We start from the raw sequence: 17,557 nt of genomic DNA on the forward strand, positions 1-17,557 counted from the left end.
TCAAGCTACCGTGAGAGCAGAGAGATGGCATGGCAGTGAGGGGAAGGAGATTGTGTGGCAGCAAGAGCAGAATAATAATTTGCAGTGAGTACAGGGAGTTTGGGTGGCACTGAGAGCAGAGAGACAGTGGCAGTGAAATTATGTAGCCGTCAGAGAAGGCAGATGGTGTGGCAGTGAGAGTGTGGCAATGAGAGCCAGAAGATTGTGTGGTATCAAAAGCAGAGTGATGGTGAGGTACATAGTGTAGGAAGTTGGCGTGCCTGTGAGAGCAGCAAGATGGTGAAGCTGTGTGAGCAGAGAGATGGTTGGGCAGTGAGAGCAGGGAGATAGTGTGAGGATGGACATAGTGTGCCAGAGGATCAGGCAGATTGTATGGCAGTGAGAGCAGAAAGACTTTTTGTGGCAGAGGTAGCAGAGCAGTGAGAGCAGGAAGAAAGTGGCAATGAGAGATATGTGTTGGTGAGGCAGTGAGAGGGTGGAGATGGTGTGGCACTGATGGTTGGAAGATAGTGCGGCAGTGAGAGCAGGGATTATGTGTGGCAGCGAGTAAATTTGTGTGGAAGTGAGTGCAATGAGATGTTGAGGCAGTGGTAGTAGAGAGATGGTGTGGCAGTGAGACGAGGGTAATAGTGTGGCAGTGAGGCAGAGAGATGGTGTGTGAGTGAGAGCAGACAGATGGTTTTGCAGTGTGAGTAGAAAGATGGTGTGGCAGTGAGAGTGAGATGATGTGGCGGGGAGAGAAGGGAGATGGTGGAGAACTTGGTGTAGAAAAATGGTGTGGCATTGAAAGGAGATTGTATGGCAATAAGTGGAGTGAGATCGTGTGGCAGTGAGAGCAGAAAGGTAATGTTGCTTTGTGTGCAGGGAGAAGGTAAGGCAGCAAAGGCAGAGACTTCGAAACGCAATGAGTGGAGGGAGATGGTGTGGCAAATAGTGCATGGAGATTGTGTGGCAGTGAGGTGGTGTGGCCGTGAGAGGAGGGAGATGGTGTGGCTGTGAGAGTATGGGATTGTCGGCAATGAAAGCAGGAAGATGGTGTGGCAGTAAGAGCAGTGAGATGGTTGGCAATTAGTGCGGGCGATAGTGTGGCAGTGACAGCAGGGAGATGGTGTCACAGTGATAGTAGCAAGATGGTGGCTGTAAGAGCATGGAGATGGTGTGGCAGTGAGAGCACGAAGATGGTATGGCAGTGAGAGCAGGAAGTTGGTGAGGCAAAGAGAGCTGGCAGGTGTTGATGCAGTGAGAGCAGTGATATAGGGAAGTACTCAGAACTTGGAGTTAGGGTGACTGAGAGAGCGAGGAGATTGTATGGCAGTGGGAGAAGGGAGATGGTGTGGCAGTGAGAGGAGGGAGATAGTGTGGCAGTATGGGCAAGGAGTTTGTGTAACAGTAAGACAGAAAGGTTGTTTGGCAGCGAGAGCAGCAAAATGGTTTAACAGTGAGTGCAGGAGATGGAGGCAGTGAGAACAGGGATATTGTGTTGCAATAAGAGCGGGAAAATAGTGTGGCTGTGAGGTGAGAAAGACAATGTAACCGTGACAGCAATGAGATGTTGTGGCAGTGAGAGTAGAAAGATGGTGTGGAAGTGAAAGCAGGGAGATAGTGAGCAATCAGGAAGATGGTGTGGTAGTGAGAGTAGTGGCAAAAAATAAAATTACTATAAGTGAACAATGTAATGATAAGTGATTACACACAGGGTACACTAAAGGCCTCCTAATTCTATGAGACTGTTTTGATAAACAATGAAATTAATAAAGTTGTACTATTTGCAGTATAATGGCTGTCACAAAATTACTACTATTGACAAAATACATGGAGATAATGACAATGCAGAAGAACAGCAACTACCATCTATTAGCACATGGTGCCTTCAAGGCTAGGTAAACTTTATAACTACAATGATAGTCCTTTGTATCACATAACAATATGAAACACCAGCCAGCAGTAATATGATGATTGCCGACGCTATTGTTAACAGTGCCTGCCCCAAGTAAACCGAATGGATAGAAATGACGCCAAGCAGGAGGTTGAAAAAGATGGGTAATTTAACTTACTAATTTATCATCAATCTGACGTAGGCAATACTATACACATGCAGTGCATTACACACAACTTTGATTTAAAAGTTGTCTTGGCACAATAACGTGTTAGCATAGAACATGTTTAGGGACAATAAACTTTTCATCAGCATCAAATAAGCCAACATCAATTACTTAAAGAAGTTCCAAAAGATTGTTTGAAATGCCTCTTGCCGTCACTGGTTGATCAAATATTTCTGTAACCCCAGCAGCAGCATATAAGGAATCATTATTATTCTCAGTACTAAATAAAATGTTTAAAATTTAGCAAAGGTTATCAAACTAACACAATGTAATACTGTTTTACATTGCCCATAGCAGAAGCTTACGGAAATTAAAGCCTTGAGAATGACTTTAAACAGATCCACTAAAATTTTCCACTAAACAATATATGATTTTTATTGCATTTGTGTTGTGTGTAAGAAATAGCTTTACACAAATATAATGGCACCGGTGTCATAGCGCAACTAAATGTTGGCCCATGTAGTAAGCAATCATAATAAATCACTACTTTATTAATTTCATGAAATAATGCATATTTCTGATTACCTTCATATTGTTGAGTTACCATACATCATTTTAACACATATGCAATTGCTTTAATGATTCCATTTGGTTCTTCATATGTGAAAAGTCTGATAGTTACCACTGCAAGTCCAATGTCAGAACTACTAAATATGCTTTGTCTGTTTCATAAGTAGTGCCAATTCCAAAAATGACAACTTTGTCAAATTCCAATGAAGTATTGGCCAATATACCTGCATGCCATTTTTAATTTGTATTTGGTTTTGCCTTCGATTAGAATTTGCATGAAAAGTGACATAGTCGTCAGAAGGATATTAAGCTCTTTTAATAACAATGGGCACTTTGATCAGTCATCTATTTTATTGAAATCAGTCAAAATAAGCCATTTCTACAACAGGCTCACAATTGTTAGGTGCCATGATATCCACAATGCTCTTAAACCAAAGTTACAAGATAGCAATAGAGTGCTTCAGAGGAAGATACATGTTCCAGTGAAGTGGCTGACAAAGCCTTTTCCATAGCAAGAAAAAGATTACTTCTGTGAACATGCCTTGCCACAATAAACTTATCATCAGCATCCAATGAGGCAACATACAGGTATACTATAAATAGTATAATCATATAGTATGGTAATTGATCCACAATATTAGTACTATTGACAAAGTAAATGGAGATAATGACAATGCAGAAGAACAGTGACTCCCATTCTTTGGCACACAGTGGCCCCCAGGCTAGGTAAATAAAGATAGTCCTTGGTATTGTTAATTGATACGAAACACGAGCCAGCAGTATTACAATTATCGCCAATGGTATTGTTAATAGTGTACATGTATGTCTTTGCTTCTTTCAAAAGTTTGGTAATTATAAAAATGGCAATTATTAAAATCAAGACATAAGACAAGGTCACAAATTTGTAAAATTAAAATCTATCAATTCCAAAAATTTTAACAATTCTACCCTCCAAAGTTATACCCACTGAACAGTAAATATTCTAGTCACAAATGTACAAATCACACTCCTATTCTTGGTGTTAATACTTTATGAATTTTTATCAATCTAAATTTATTTATTATAATCATTTTATATTTATAGACACAAAGATTATGATAAACTGATCTGCCATTAATTAATATAGTTACTAAAGCATAACTATATTCAAGCAAACATAGTGGTATCATTTACGAAGTTTAATGAAAAATTTTTCATTACTACAACTTTAAAGTTGTTGTTCAAGACAAATCATCAGAAATAGGGGCATCAATCAGATACGAGTGCAAAATTGCCAAGATGTACATGAGTTACTCCAAGTGACACAATGTTATGAACCCACATTAAAAATGTCAGTAGGTAGATCCTAGGTAGTACTTAATATGAAGCTTTAGTATTGACTAGCAATGTTTCTTCGCAAAACTTCAGCCATGACACCATCAACACTAAAAACTGTACTGTTCAATGTCTAATGTTAATGTAACCACAACAGCTGCATATAAAAACTCAAAGTTGTCTTCAGAAAAAGTACAGCGTTGCGAAAGTGTTAGATTAAACAAAAAACGTACACCACAGCAGCTAAACAGAACTACTCAAAGTCGCCTTAACACAACGTATAGCACTGCCAAAGCTTTGTATTATTGCCTTAGGCTATATATATATATATACATATATATATATATAGAGAGAGAGAATTTGACCATACTTAAAGCATTCTTGAGTCACTCAAACAGGTATTTGAATCAGAAGAAGTCGTGCTTGAAAGCCTCTGATATTAAAAGAAGTGCTGAGTGCTCAAAAAATAATCAGAAAACAAACGGCCTTTACTAAATTATAGATTAAAACCTAGGACTAAACAATATCTGATAGTTCTTTGAATCACGAGATATTTTAGCTACTTTGATAACTTCTAAAATGCAATAATTATCATTATACTTAAAATTTATAATTATAAGTGAACAATGTATTGATTAGTGACCACACACACAGTACACTAAAGTCCTCGCCATTCTATGAGACTGTTTTGAAAAACTATAAAATTAATAAAATTGTACTATAGTAAGTAAAATGGCTTTCTTAATAATACTAATATGGACAACAGACATGAAGATAATGACAATGAAGAAGAGCAGAAACTCACAACCTTTAACACACAGTGCCTCCCATGCTAGTGGACCTGCTCGGGAAAATATTTATCACAAAAAACTCTTTACAAAACCTGGCCATAAAAAAGTCGAACAAAATTCAATGGAGAGTGAAGTTATTATTAACTACCTGGGGCATAACCACCAGGTTATTAATATAATTGATTTTGCCCATACGTTAATACTGTTTTAGATGGCAAAAAGCAGAATGTCACAGAAATAAAGCCCTGAAAATGACTATGACAACTGCCTCTGCACATGATATTGACAATGCTCTTACAAGATAGCAAATTGAGTGCTTCACAGGCAAAATATGTTCCAGTATGATGTCAGACAAAGAGTCTCTTCTTAGCAAATTAGATTACTTCTATGAACACACTTTGCCAAAAGTAAGTATTGATCAGCATCTAATGAGCCAACATGAGTTTGTTTTTGAAACTATTTAAAAGTGTACTATAATCGGTATAATCAAACAGCATAGTAACGGCTTTCACGTTACTACTACTATTGACAAAGTAAATGGACATATTGACAAAGCAGAACAACATTAAGTCCCATCCTTTAGCACACAGTGCCTCAAAGGCTACGTGAACTTTTCAATAACCAGCCAGCAGTATTACAACTATTGCAAATAGTATTGTAAACAGCACTTGCCCCAGGTATAGCAAATTAATATAAAATGACGACAAGCAGTGAGGGTGAAAGAATGAGCAACTTCATGTATCAATTTTTCGTGGGTCACGAGCAAGCAAAACTATACATAGTGCATTACACACAACTTTTATTAAACTTTAATTTCTAAGAATTCATTTACATGGTGCCATGCTAATTGCCATTATACAAGGTACACGTAGTGAACATGTTTTGGGACAATAAACTATTTATCAGCATCCAAAGAGCTAACATCAATTTCTTGAAGAAGTTCTCAATTATTGTTTGAAATGCCTCTTTTGCCGTCATTGGTTGATCAAAGTTTTCTGTAACCACATAAGCTGCATAATAAGGACTCAAAATTTCCTTTAGAAATAGTACATACAGCAGTGCTAAAGCCTAGGATTGGACCAAAATTTGCCTGAATAACAGACACAAACTTTCCTTTCTTTCATTCTCTCCCCTGTATTTATCTATGTCGTAATTATAGCCATACTTAAAGCATTCTTTGGTCACTTCACAGCTGGTATTTTGAATCAGTAGAAGTTGTATTATTTCTTGGCCAGCAAGCCTAAGACATTGACAGAAGTGCCAATTAAGTGCTATGAAAATAATTGAAATGACAAACAGTGTCCAATAAATTCTAAATAATAACGGATATCTGATAGTTCTATGAATCGTCAGATTTTTAGCCTCTTTCATACAGTCTAAAATGCAAAAATAATCATTATACTGGCAATGCAGAACAGTAACTTCCATCATTTAGCACCATGCAGGCTAGGTTAACTTCGTAAGAATTCATTGACAAGATATGATGAACTCAAAACCTATTTTAACTTTTTTTTATATACACACATTTGTAATAATAACGAAAAGGTGTACATGAACATGCCAGACTCCACAATCAAAATCTAAAAAAATAACTAAATGAGTGCTCAGCCCTTTCAAATGGTAACAGAGTGCATTGTTAAAGCCAATCTTTATGGAGGCCTGACAATTGGTCATAACAATACCCACAATGGTATCTCTTTAGTCATGAGAAACATCAAGAAAATATATTTATTCAAAACAGATAACTTTACTAAGACAGTGTTTGGCACCAAAAATAAATTAGTTCCATTTCCTCTATATGTATATGATTTCATCATCTGTGCTTTAGGGAATGGTACTAAAACACTTAAGGTACTAAAACACTTAAAATGCAGAACAATCCACAATACCAAGAATCTATTAGTTTATTATATGGAATAAATGAGTAGTGGAATACCCTCCAACTAATGATACACCAACCAATTCACACTACAGCGGTGGAGAGTGCCAAATTATCCCAATGCCATGTGAAATGACATGAAATACATGTAAGCCCAGTATTGAAAATCAATCATGTAAACAATTATTCAGTATGCTTTTCAGAATAAGTTATTTTATACAGGTATGTTATCACGGTACATACGACCCTTACAATTAAAATCATCATTATTTTCATCACTAAAAAAAATTTAAATGTGACAAAGGTTATAAGTAACAGAATTTAATACTGTTTTAGATGGCAGAAAGCAGAAACTTATAAAAATTAATTACTTAAAATGAGATATGCTAAACTTTTTCACCAAAAAGTATTACATAATTTTTATTGCTTTTGTATTGTGTGCAACAACTAGCTATACACAAATATAATGGCACCACTATTGTGACAAAAATCACAGACCACTAAACATTAACCCAAAGCAAATGAACAATTTAAATAAATGAGTTTATCTTCTTAATTTCAACAAATTATATATATTAAAAAATCTTATTAACTCCATTTTGTTAAGTTACCACATACTTTGTAACTCATATGCAACTACTTCACCAATTCCTTTGGGTTCTACAAATTTGCAAAACTCCAATAGTTGCCACTAAGAGTCAAATGTCAGATCTACTAAATTTGCTTTGTCAGTTTCAGAGATACACCTAATCCCTAATATGACAATTTTGTCAAATTCCAAGTCACACAACAATGCCGTTTTGGCCAAAATAAGTGCACATTAACTTTTAGCTGATATTTTCTGGCATTTACCATCTTGCTCTCTCCAGCAGTTTCCAGGAGTACCGTCAGCATCCTCTCTTCATTTGTGTCCTCATCCTGAGAATCATTCATCCTATCAACTACAATCCCACAACTTTCCGTCTGGTCAAAAAAATAAGTCAGGTATAGAATTTGCATAAAAAGTGTCAGTCATCGGTAGGATATTTATCTCCTTTAATAACTAGGCTGTCTCTTTGGACGCATAGATCAGAAGTTATTACTTGTTAACTTCATGGAGTGGCATGAAAGGGCCAAGTATACTTTTGAAAGCCATTTCTACAACAACTGACTCAGGATTGTCAGGGGCAACCATTTTAACTGTCTCACAACAATGTTCTGCAACAATACTTGATGAGATAATGATTGAGTGCTTCAGAAGCAGATATATGTGCAATGGCAGACGAAGCTTTTTCCTTGGCAAGAACAAATCATTACTTCTGTAAACATGCTTTGGCACAATAAACCTTTCATCAGGATCCAATCAGCCAACATCACTTTGCTTCGTAGAAGTTTTCAATGATTGTTTGAAATGCCTATTTCGCTGCCACTGGTTAGTCAAATACATAAATGTATGCCCCATTCATTACTAGTGAATAGCATCCATGTTCAATTGGGACTAAGTCCTTTGGCAAAATATCTCAAAAGAGGTAATCCTGCATTGACGCTTCTTGTCTTATACATCTTGCAATGATGGCAAGTTCAGTGGTTAAGAGTAGCAGTTCCAAAATAGCAGGACTTAAGGAAACTAAACAGAATTTCCTACAAAATATAACTTAAAGCAATGTTGCAAATCAAATTATGCTATTTAAATGTATTATGTGGTATGTTACAAGCGCTAGGCCATAACTAGAAAAATTGTAAGTTCAAACTGTCTTTACAACATGTGAAATTAGTAGATACCAGATAATGTCATAATTTGTAGTACTCAAGTACACTCAATCAATGCATGTGTCATGCATTTAAACAGCAAAAAATTCCAACAAAAATTAAAAATTGAGTTTCTTAAAAGGTAACTTCGTGGAGTATTTAAGCAGACATTGCACTGCAGACCCACTCTCAACAACACTGTCCTCCCAATGTGCTTTAGGCGAAATGGCATCACATTTTTGTCCCAGAAAAAGGTAAAAGTTGTGACCCGCTACAGTTATAGATGGCAGTGTGCTCTTGTTTGTTCTGCCATAGCAGAATTAATACTAAATACAGTACAGTTCAATGTCTAAAGTTTCTGTAACCACAGCAGTTGCACATAAAGACTCATTCAGATAAAGGATGGCGTTGCCAAAGCCTTGGATTCAATCAAAGATTAACGACATTTTGTCCTTTCTTTCTGTATATACATGTAGTAATTGTCACCATACTTAAAGCATTCATCAGTCATTCCACAACTGGCATTGAATCAGAAGTTGTTTAATATATTGGACAGCCAGCCTTAGACATTGAAAGGAATGCAAGTGCTATGGAAATAATGCAAATAACAAAAAGCCTCCAATCAACTCTAGATAAAAACATAGGACTTAAAAATATCAGATAGTACATTGAATCATGACATTTTTTTTATTTCTTTGATAATTTCTACATTGAAAATAATACAACTTGGTCTTTTTTAACTAAAAGTGGGCAACTTTTTTTACTTACTATTATGATATTGGCAGGAAATTGTATGAAACCGAAATAATATTTGCACATATTTCTGAACATACTTTTCATTTTTGACCATATCTAAATTAATTTATCCTTGATGCACCCAAAATGGTGTTTGAATCAGTAGAAGCCGTGCCAGAAAGCCACAGACATTGAAAGGAGTGCAGAGTGCTTGGAAAATAATTGGAAAACAAACAGCCTCCATTCAATTCTAAATTAAAACAGGACTAAACAATATCTGGTAGCTCTTTGAATCATCAAATATCTTAGCTACTTTGATAATTTCTAGTATGCAATATTTATCTTCATACTTAAAGTTTATAATAATAAAAGTGAACAATGTATTGATTAGTGACTACACACTGAGTGAACTAAAGGCCTCCCAATTCTGTGACAGTTTTGAAAAACTATTAAAATTAATAAAATTATGCCATAGTCAGTATAATGGCTTTGACAATATTACTACTATTGACAAAGTAAATGAACATAATGACAGTGCAGAAGAACACTAACTTCAATCTGTTACCACACAGTGCCTCACATGCCAGTGGACCTGCTCGGGCAAATCTTTATCACAAAAAACTCTTTACAAAACCGGGCCATAAGGAAACATACATGTGACTCTAACAAAATTCAATGAAGCAAGAAATTATTATTAACGACCTTGGCATAACCACCAGGTTAATGTAACTGACTTTGCCCATATTTTAATACTGTTTTAGATGGCAAAAAGCAGAATCCTTTAGAAATTAAAGCCATATAAAAGGCTACGACAACTGACTCAGCACATGATATTGACAATGTTCTTAAACCATACTTACGAGATAGCAAATTGAGTGCAGATATATGTTCCAGTATCATGTCAGACAAAGCCTTTTCTCATCAAAAAAAATTACTTATGTGAACACGCTTTGCCAAAATTAAGTTTTTATCAGCATCAAATGAGCCAACATCAAGTTTATTTTTGAAACTGTTTAAAGGTGTACTATCATCAGTATAATCAAACAGTATGGTAACGGCTATCACGATAATACTACTGTTGACAAAGTAAATGGAGATATTGACAATGCAGAATAGTACTACCATCCTTTAGCACACAGTGCCTCCAAGGCTAGGTCAACTTTTCAATAACCAGCCAGCAGTATTACAATTAATGTAAATGGTATTGTAAACAGTGCTTGCTCCAGGTATACCAATTGGATACAAAATGACGACAAGCAGCAAGGGTTAAGTAGATGAGTAATTAAAATTATTAATTTTTCATGGTTCACAAGCAAGCAAAAATATACACGGTGCATTACACAAAACTTTTATGTAACTTGAATTTCTAAAAATTCATTTACATAGTGCCATGCAAATTCCATTATACAAGCTACATGTCATGAACATGTTTTGGGACAAAAAACTTTTTATTAGCATCCAATGGGCCAACATCATTTTTTTGAAGTTCTCAATTATTGTTGGAAATGCCTCTTTTGTCATCACTGATTGATCAAATATTTCTGAAACCATATCAGCTGCATATAATGACTCAAAGTTGCCTTCAGAAATAGTACAGCACTGCTAAAGCCTTGGATTGGACCAAAAATTGCCTGAATAAAACACCATTATTCCTTTCTTTCCTTGTCTCGCCTGTAATTATAGCCATACTTCAAGCATTTTTCAGTCACTCCACAACTGGTATTTTGAATTAGTAGAAGTTTTATCATTTCTTGGCCAGCAATTCTTAGATACTGAAGAGTCCCAAGTGCTATGAAAATAAATGGAATGACAAACAGTGTCCAATCCATTCTAGATATAAAACAGACAGTGGCGTAGGCAGAGCAGCAAAAGGACAGGGGCTAGAGAATAGGACTGGCAGCGCAAAGCGCGCCGCAATTTTGGCCACACCTCCTTATTCCGCACAAAATACGCCTTATTCTGTGTATTTACCATTTCTGAGTATTAATAATTTTTAATTTTAGTTTAATAATGTAACCATAATTGTTAAAATGGCTTGCTAGACTGCTGCTCCATGGACCACAGCTTTTTGAGCTTGTTTTTCTCTGTAATAGTTCCAGTAAGCCACAGGGGCCTACCAGGGCACAAATTATAGCAACTGGGGCCTGGCCCCAGTAGGCCCTAGTGTAGCTACGCCACTGAAAACAGATATATGATATTTGTTTGAATCATCAGATTTTTTCAGCCTGTTTGATAATTTCTAAAATGCAATAATTAGCATTATACTGGCAATGCAGAACAGAAAGTTCCATCCTTTAGCACCAGGCTAGGTAAACTTCATAGTAATTCATTGACAAGATATGATGAACTCAAAACCTATTTTAAGTTTTCTAATAAACACATATTCATAATAATATTAAAAAAAAGGAAGATATGTACATACCAGACTCAAAATTTAAAAGCAAAAAAATAACTAAATGAGTGATCAGCCCTTTCAAATGGTTACAAAGTGTATTATTAAAGCCAATGTTCACAGAAGCCTCACAATTGGTCACAAAATTACCCTTGATGGTATCTCTCAAGCCATGAGACACATCAAGAAAGTTAAATTTATTGAAAACAGATAACTTTACTAAGACAGTGATTGGCAACAAAAATGAATTAGTTCCATTTCTGTTTCAGTATCTATATATATATATGGTTTCATCACCTTCTGTGCTTTCGGCAATGGTACTGAAACACTTAAAATGCAGAACAATCCATAGAAACAAGAATCTAATTGTGTATTTCATGGAATAAATGAAATGTGGAATACCCTTCCACAAATGATACACCCACCGATTAACACCAGCAATAGCAGAGGAGGCATTGAGTGCCAATTTATCCCAATGCCATGCTGTGCCATAGTGCCATGCAAAATGCCATCTTATACATGTAAGCTCAGTCTTGACTATCAATCAGATGTAAAAAACTTTTCAGTAAGCTTTTCAGAATTTGTTATTTAATACAGGTACGTGATCATGGTACATACGACCTTTACCATCATAATCATCAGCATTATTCTCATTAATAAAAATTTGTTAAATGTCACAAAGGTTATAAGACTCAAAATTTAATACTGTTTTAGATAGTGGCAACTTATAAAAATTAATGACATTAAACAAGATCCGCTATACTTTTTAACCAGAAAGTATTACATGATAATGTTATTGCTTTTGTGTTGTGAGCAACAATTAGCTATACACAAATATAATGGCACCGCTATTATGACCAAAATCACAGTCCATTATAGCAGAACTAATCATTGGCACAAAGCAAATGAACAATCTTAATAGATGAGTTTAAAGAAATTATGAATATTACAAAGTTCTAATTAACTTCATATTCTTGAGTTATCACACATCTTTGTAACATATATGCAACTACTTCACCAGCTCTATTTGGCTCGACGATGTGCAAAACTCTGATAGTTTTAACTGAAAGTCAAATGTCAGAAGTTTTAAATATGCTTTGCCTGTTTTAGAGATACACCAACTCCCAAATATGACAATTTTGTCAAATTCCAAGTCACACTACAATGCCATTTTGGCCTCAATAAGTGCACAATAGCTTGTAGCTGGTATTTAGTTTTGCTGGCCATACCATATTTTGTGGCATTTACCATCTTGCTCTCCCAAGCGATTCCCTGGAGTACAATCAACATCCTCTTTCATTTGTGTCTTTATTCATTGTCTTCATCTGTTTCTTTAGCCAGAGATTCATTCATCCTATTAACTAAAATCCCCAAACTCTCTCTCCGGTCAAGCAAAAAAACATGTAAATCAGGATTAGAATTTGCATGAAAAGTACAAAGTAATTAGTACAATATTTATCTCTGATAATAACAAGACTGTCTGATTGGACATATTAATCAGCAATTCATGGTAGACAGAAGTCATTATTTTTGACCTCGTGGACGGCCAAATATTTTCCAAAAAGCCATTTTAACAACTGACAGAGGAATATTTGATACAATTTACAACACCTCAAATTGATGTTCTACAACTATACTGATGAGATAGTGACTGAGTGGTTCAGAGGCAGATATGTGTTCCCGAGCAATGGCAGACAAAGCCTTTTCATTAGCAAGGAAAAAGATTACTTCCGTCAACATGCTTTGCCAAAATAAAATTTATCTCAGCATCCAACGGGACAACATCAAGTTTCATTTCAGAAACTTTTTAAAGGTGTACTATAGTCTGTATAATCATACAGTATGGTAATGGCTATCACAATATTACAACAATTGAAAATTAAATGGAGATATTAACAATGAAGAAAAACAGTAACTCCCATCCTTTACAAGACAGTGCCTCATTCCCACGTTATGACACAATAATAGTCTTTCGTACAATTTCATTGCTACGAAGAAGTTGTGCAATGATTGGCAATGGTAATTTTACCAGTGCTTGCTCCAGGTACACCAAATGAATATAAATGATGCCAAGCAGTGAGATTAATATACATAGTGCTTTACGAAAAACTTTTATTTAACTTTAATTTCTAAGAATTCATTTACATAGTGCCATATGCCAACGGACATACAAGGTAGAGAACATGCTTTGGGACAAGAAATTTTTATCAGCATCCAATGGGGCAACATCAAGTTTTGTGATAAGTTCTGAATGAATCATCAAAATGCCTCTTTTGGGCCTCTTTTGTCATTAATGATGGATAAAATATTTCTGCAAACACAAAAGCTGCAAATACAGACTTGAAGTCACGTTCAGAAGGAGTACAGCATTGCTTTAGCCTTGAAAATTGCGTGAATATAAGTGTTTTGTTTCTTTCTGCATAAATATGTAGCAATTATAACCATACTTAAAGCATTCTTCAGTCACTCCACATTTAAATCGGTAGAAGTTGTCATTCTTTGGCAATCAAGCCTCAGTCATTGAAAGGAGAGCCAAGTGCTAACAAAATACTTGGACACCAAGCAGAGAGGTTGAAAAAGATGAGTAATTTAATTGATTAATTTATCACGGTTGAGAAGCAGACAATACTATATACAGTGCATTGCACACATAGTCGTATCTAGCCTTCTCCAGCTACTAGGGCACTTAAATAATTATTCATAAAATTAATTAATCATTCATATATCTAATTAATTATTCTATTATATCTAAATAATTAAGTGTACCTTTAACTATTGATTGGGGCAGTTTGGGCAAATGAATTTTAATATTTAAGACCTATAACTGCCCTGGTACTTGAATGGACACTTGTAACATTCAGGTTAGTGCTAAATTATTGTGGTTAACAGTGCTAACTATTGTGGTTAACAGTCCTCCCACTGTTCAATACTGTGCATAATATAATAACTAATGAATATAATTATGGCTGCAAGTTTCTACCGGGGCAAAGCCCGTGCTTAACTTGAATTCATTTACAGTGCCATGCAAAATGCCATGATACAAGCTAGTGAAAATGCTTTGGGACAATAAAATTTTTATCAGCATCCAATGTGCCAACATCAATTTTTTAAGACGATGTAAATGATTTTTTCAAATGCCTCTTTTGCTGTCACTGGTTAATTGATATAGGCCCCTTTCTCAATAGTGGGTGGTAGCAGCCAGCTTTATTTGGGACTAACTCATTCGGCAGAATATCTAAGAGGTTATTCTGCATGACATTCATGCAAGTTGCATCATTGCCAAGTTCAACAGTTGAGAGTGGCTGTTCCAAAATAGCTCGATTTAAGTCAACTACCAAGGTCAGTAATTGCAAAGAAAAACGCAATTATCCTTGGCCAATGACTTTCCATAGTATGATGATGAGACAGCTTTCAAAAAAAGTTAGAGAGAAAAAGATGAACTGAGTAGTGAAGTTCATCATTTTGGATTGAAATGAGAAGCACGAGAGATGGTGTGAGAGGTGCCCCCTTTAACATGGCAATAAATCCAATCAACAGATACAGTAGGTACTACACTAAATAACGTCTTTGAATCATTATTCGCGCAAACTTAAAGTATGCCCAGTACACTCAATTAATCCATAAATCATGCATCCAAAAAGCAAAAAATTAAAAAAAATTAAAAATGAGTTTCCTAACAGGTAACTTTGTACGGTATCTTAGCAGACACTGCACTACAGACCCACTCCCAACAACACTGTCCTCCCACTGTGCTATAGCCGAAACAGCATCATTTTTTGTCCAGATAAACGGTAAAAGTTGTGACCCTCCTTCATTATGAACTGCAGTGTGCTCTTGCTTGTTCTGCCATAGCAGAATTAACGCTAAATACTGTACTGTTCAATGTCAAAAGTTTCTGTAACCACAGCAGCTGCACATAAGGACTCAAAGTTGCTTTCAGAAAAAGGACAGCATTGCCAAAGTCTTAGATTCAAACAAAAATTGCCTGAATAAAAGACATTTTTCCCTTTCTTTCTGTATATATATATATGTAGTAATTATAACCATACTTAAAGCATACATCAGTCACTCAACAACTGGCATTTGAATCAAAAGAAGTTGTTTTTATTGGACAGCAAGCCTTAGACATTGAAAGGAATGCCGAGTGCTACGGAAATTATCTGAATAATAAAAAGCCACCAATCAATTCTAGATAAAAATATAGGACTTAACAATATCAGATAGCCCTTTGAATCATCACATTTTTTAGCTTCTTTGATAATTTTTAATATGCAAATGTGACCATAATCGACAAAAGGTACCTTATGGCGGATAGGAAAATTAGTCTTTATAGCCTAAAAAATCCAATTTCCTGAGCTCCATTTATCATAAAACTGCTCCAGAGGATGCAAAAAGTTACTATGTAACTTTAAGAAACAATTGTTGACCAGCAGAGCACTCACAGGTTGTTATTTTTCATTATAATGATGAGTTTAAAAATCCGCCATAAGGTACCTTTTGTCAATTATGGTCACAAATAATGCAATTTTATAATTTTTACGTAAATTTATTTACAGATACTGGCACGAAATTATATAAAAATGAAATAATATTTCAGCACATACTTATTGAGTATATACTAAATTTAATTTATTTATCATAAGTTACTCCTGGTGATACAGTGGCATGAACCCGCATAACAATGTCAGTATGTAGTTTTTCATAAGAAGCTTTAGAATTGACTATAAATTTCTATCTTTTTTAACAAAACTTCAGCCATGGCAACATTATTACTAAATACTGTAATATTCAATGTCTAAAGTCACTGTCACCACAGCAGATACATACATGGACTAAAGTCGCCTTAAGAAAAAGTACAGCATTGCAAAAGCCTTGAATATGACCAACAATTGCCTGAATATAAGACAAATTGATCCCTTTCTTCCTGTGTATATATGGGTATTAATTATAACGACAATCTTCAGTCACTCCATAACTGCTGTGTGAATCAGTAGAAGTTGTCATTCTTCATCCAGCGAGCCGCAGACATTGAAAGGAGTGCCAAATGCCAACAAAATATATGAAATAACAAATAGCCTTACATCAATTCTAAATGGAAATGTAGTACTTAACAATATCTAATAGTTTTTTGAATCATCAGATTTTTTAAATAACTTCGCTAATTTCTAAAATGTAATAATTATAATTATACACAAAAATTATCAATGAACAATATATTGATAAGTGCGAAGCAAAATGCCATCATGCACGCTAGTGAACATGCTTTGGGACTACAAACTTTTTATCAGCATCCCCTGGGCCAAAATAAACTTTTCTTTTGAAAGCTCTCAATAAATCTTTGAGAAGCCTCTTTTTGGCATTTTTTTGCTATCACTGGTAGATCAAATGATTCCGTAACCACAGCAGCAGCATATAAGGCCTAAAAGTCAGCTTCAGAAAAAGTACAGCATTGCCTTATCCTAGTATTGCGCCAAAAATTGACCGACAACTAGTGTTTGAATCAAGAGAAGTTATCATTTTTTGGCCTTAGGAAGCCTTACACATCGAAACGAATGCCAAGTACTTCGGAAATGATTGGAATAACAAACAGTGTCCAATCAATTCTAGATTAAGATGTAGGACTTAAAAATACATATGTTTCTTCAAATCATCAGATTTTGTTAGCTACTTTGATAATTTATAAATGCAATAATTATCATCGTACTTAAATTGAATAATTATAAGTGAACAATGTACCGTATAGACGATAAATTTTGCGGGAATTTAATTTTGCGTTTTAAAAGTAAACGCATAATTTCAAACCGTAAAATAAAAATCACATGGGCTTAATGGGCGTGTATCATTAGCATTGTTTGTACGCGTGTACGTCAAAAAATTCCTCTCTTTCAGTACTTTTCCAGGGATACAATGAAACCGACAAAACCTTAGCTGTTTTTTTCTGTCAAAAAAAAAAGTGGTAGCTGATATTGTCAAAGAATCCAGGAAAAGAGGTCGTGGCCAGTACAACAAGTACAGCCCAGAAAACAGTGCAGCTATTAGGAATTATACAGCGGAGAATGGGCCAAGAAGAGCTTGTAATCATTTTTCTAAAGTATATGGAAGAAAT

The sequence above is a fragment of the Amphimedon queenslandica genome, unplaced genomic scaffold, assembly GCF_000090795.2.
Source record: "Amphimedon queenslandica unplaced genomic scaffold, v1.1 AMPQUscaffold_13461, whole genome shotgun sequence".
Classification (NCBI taxonomy): domain Eukaryota; kingdom Metazoa; phylum Porifera; class Demospongiae; order Haplosclerida; family Niphatidae; genus Amphimedon; species Amphimedon queenslandica.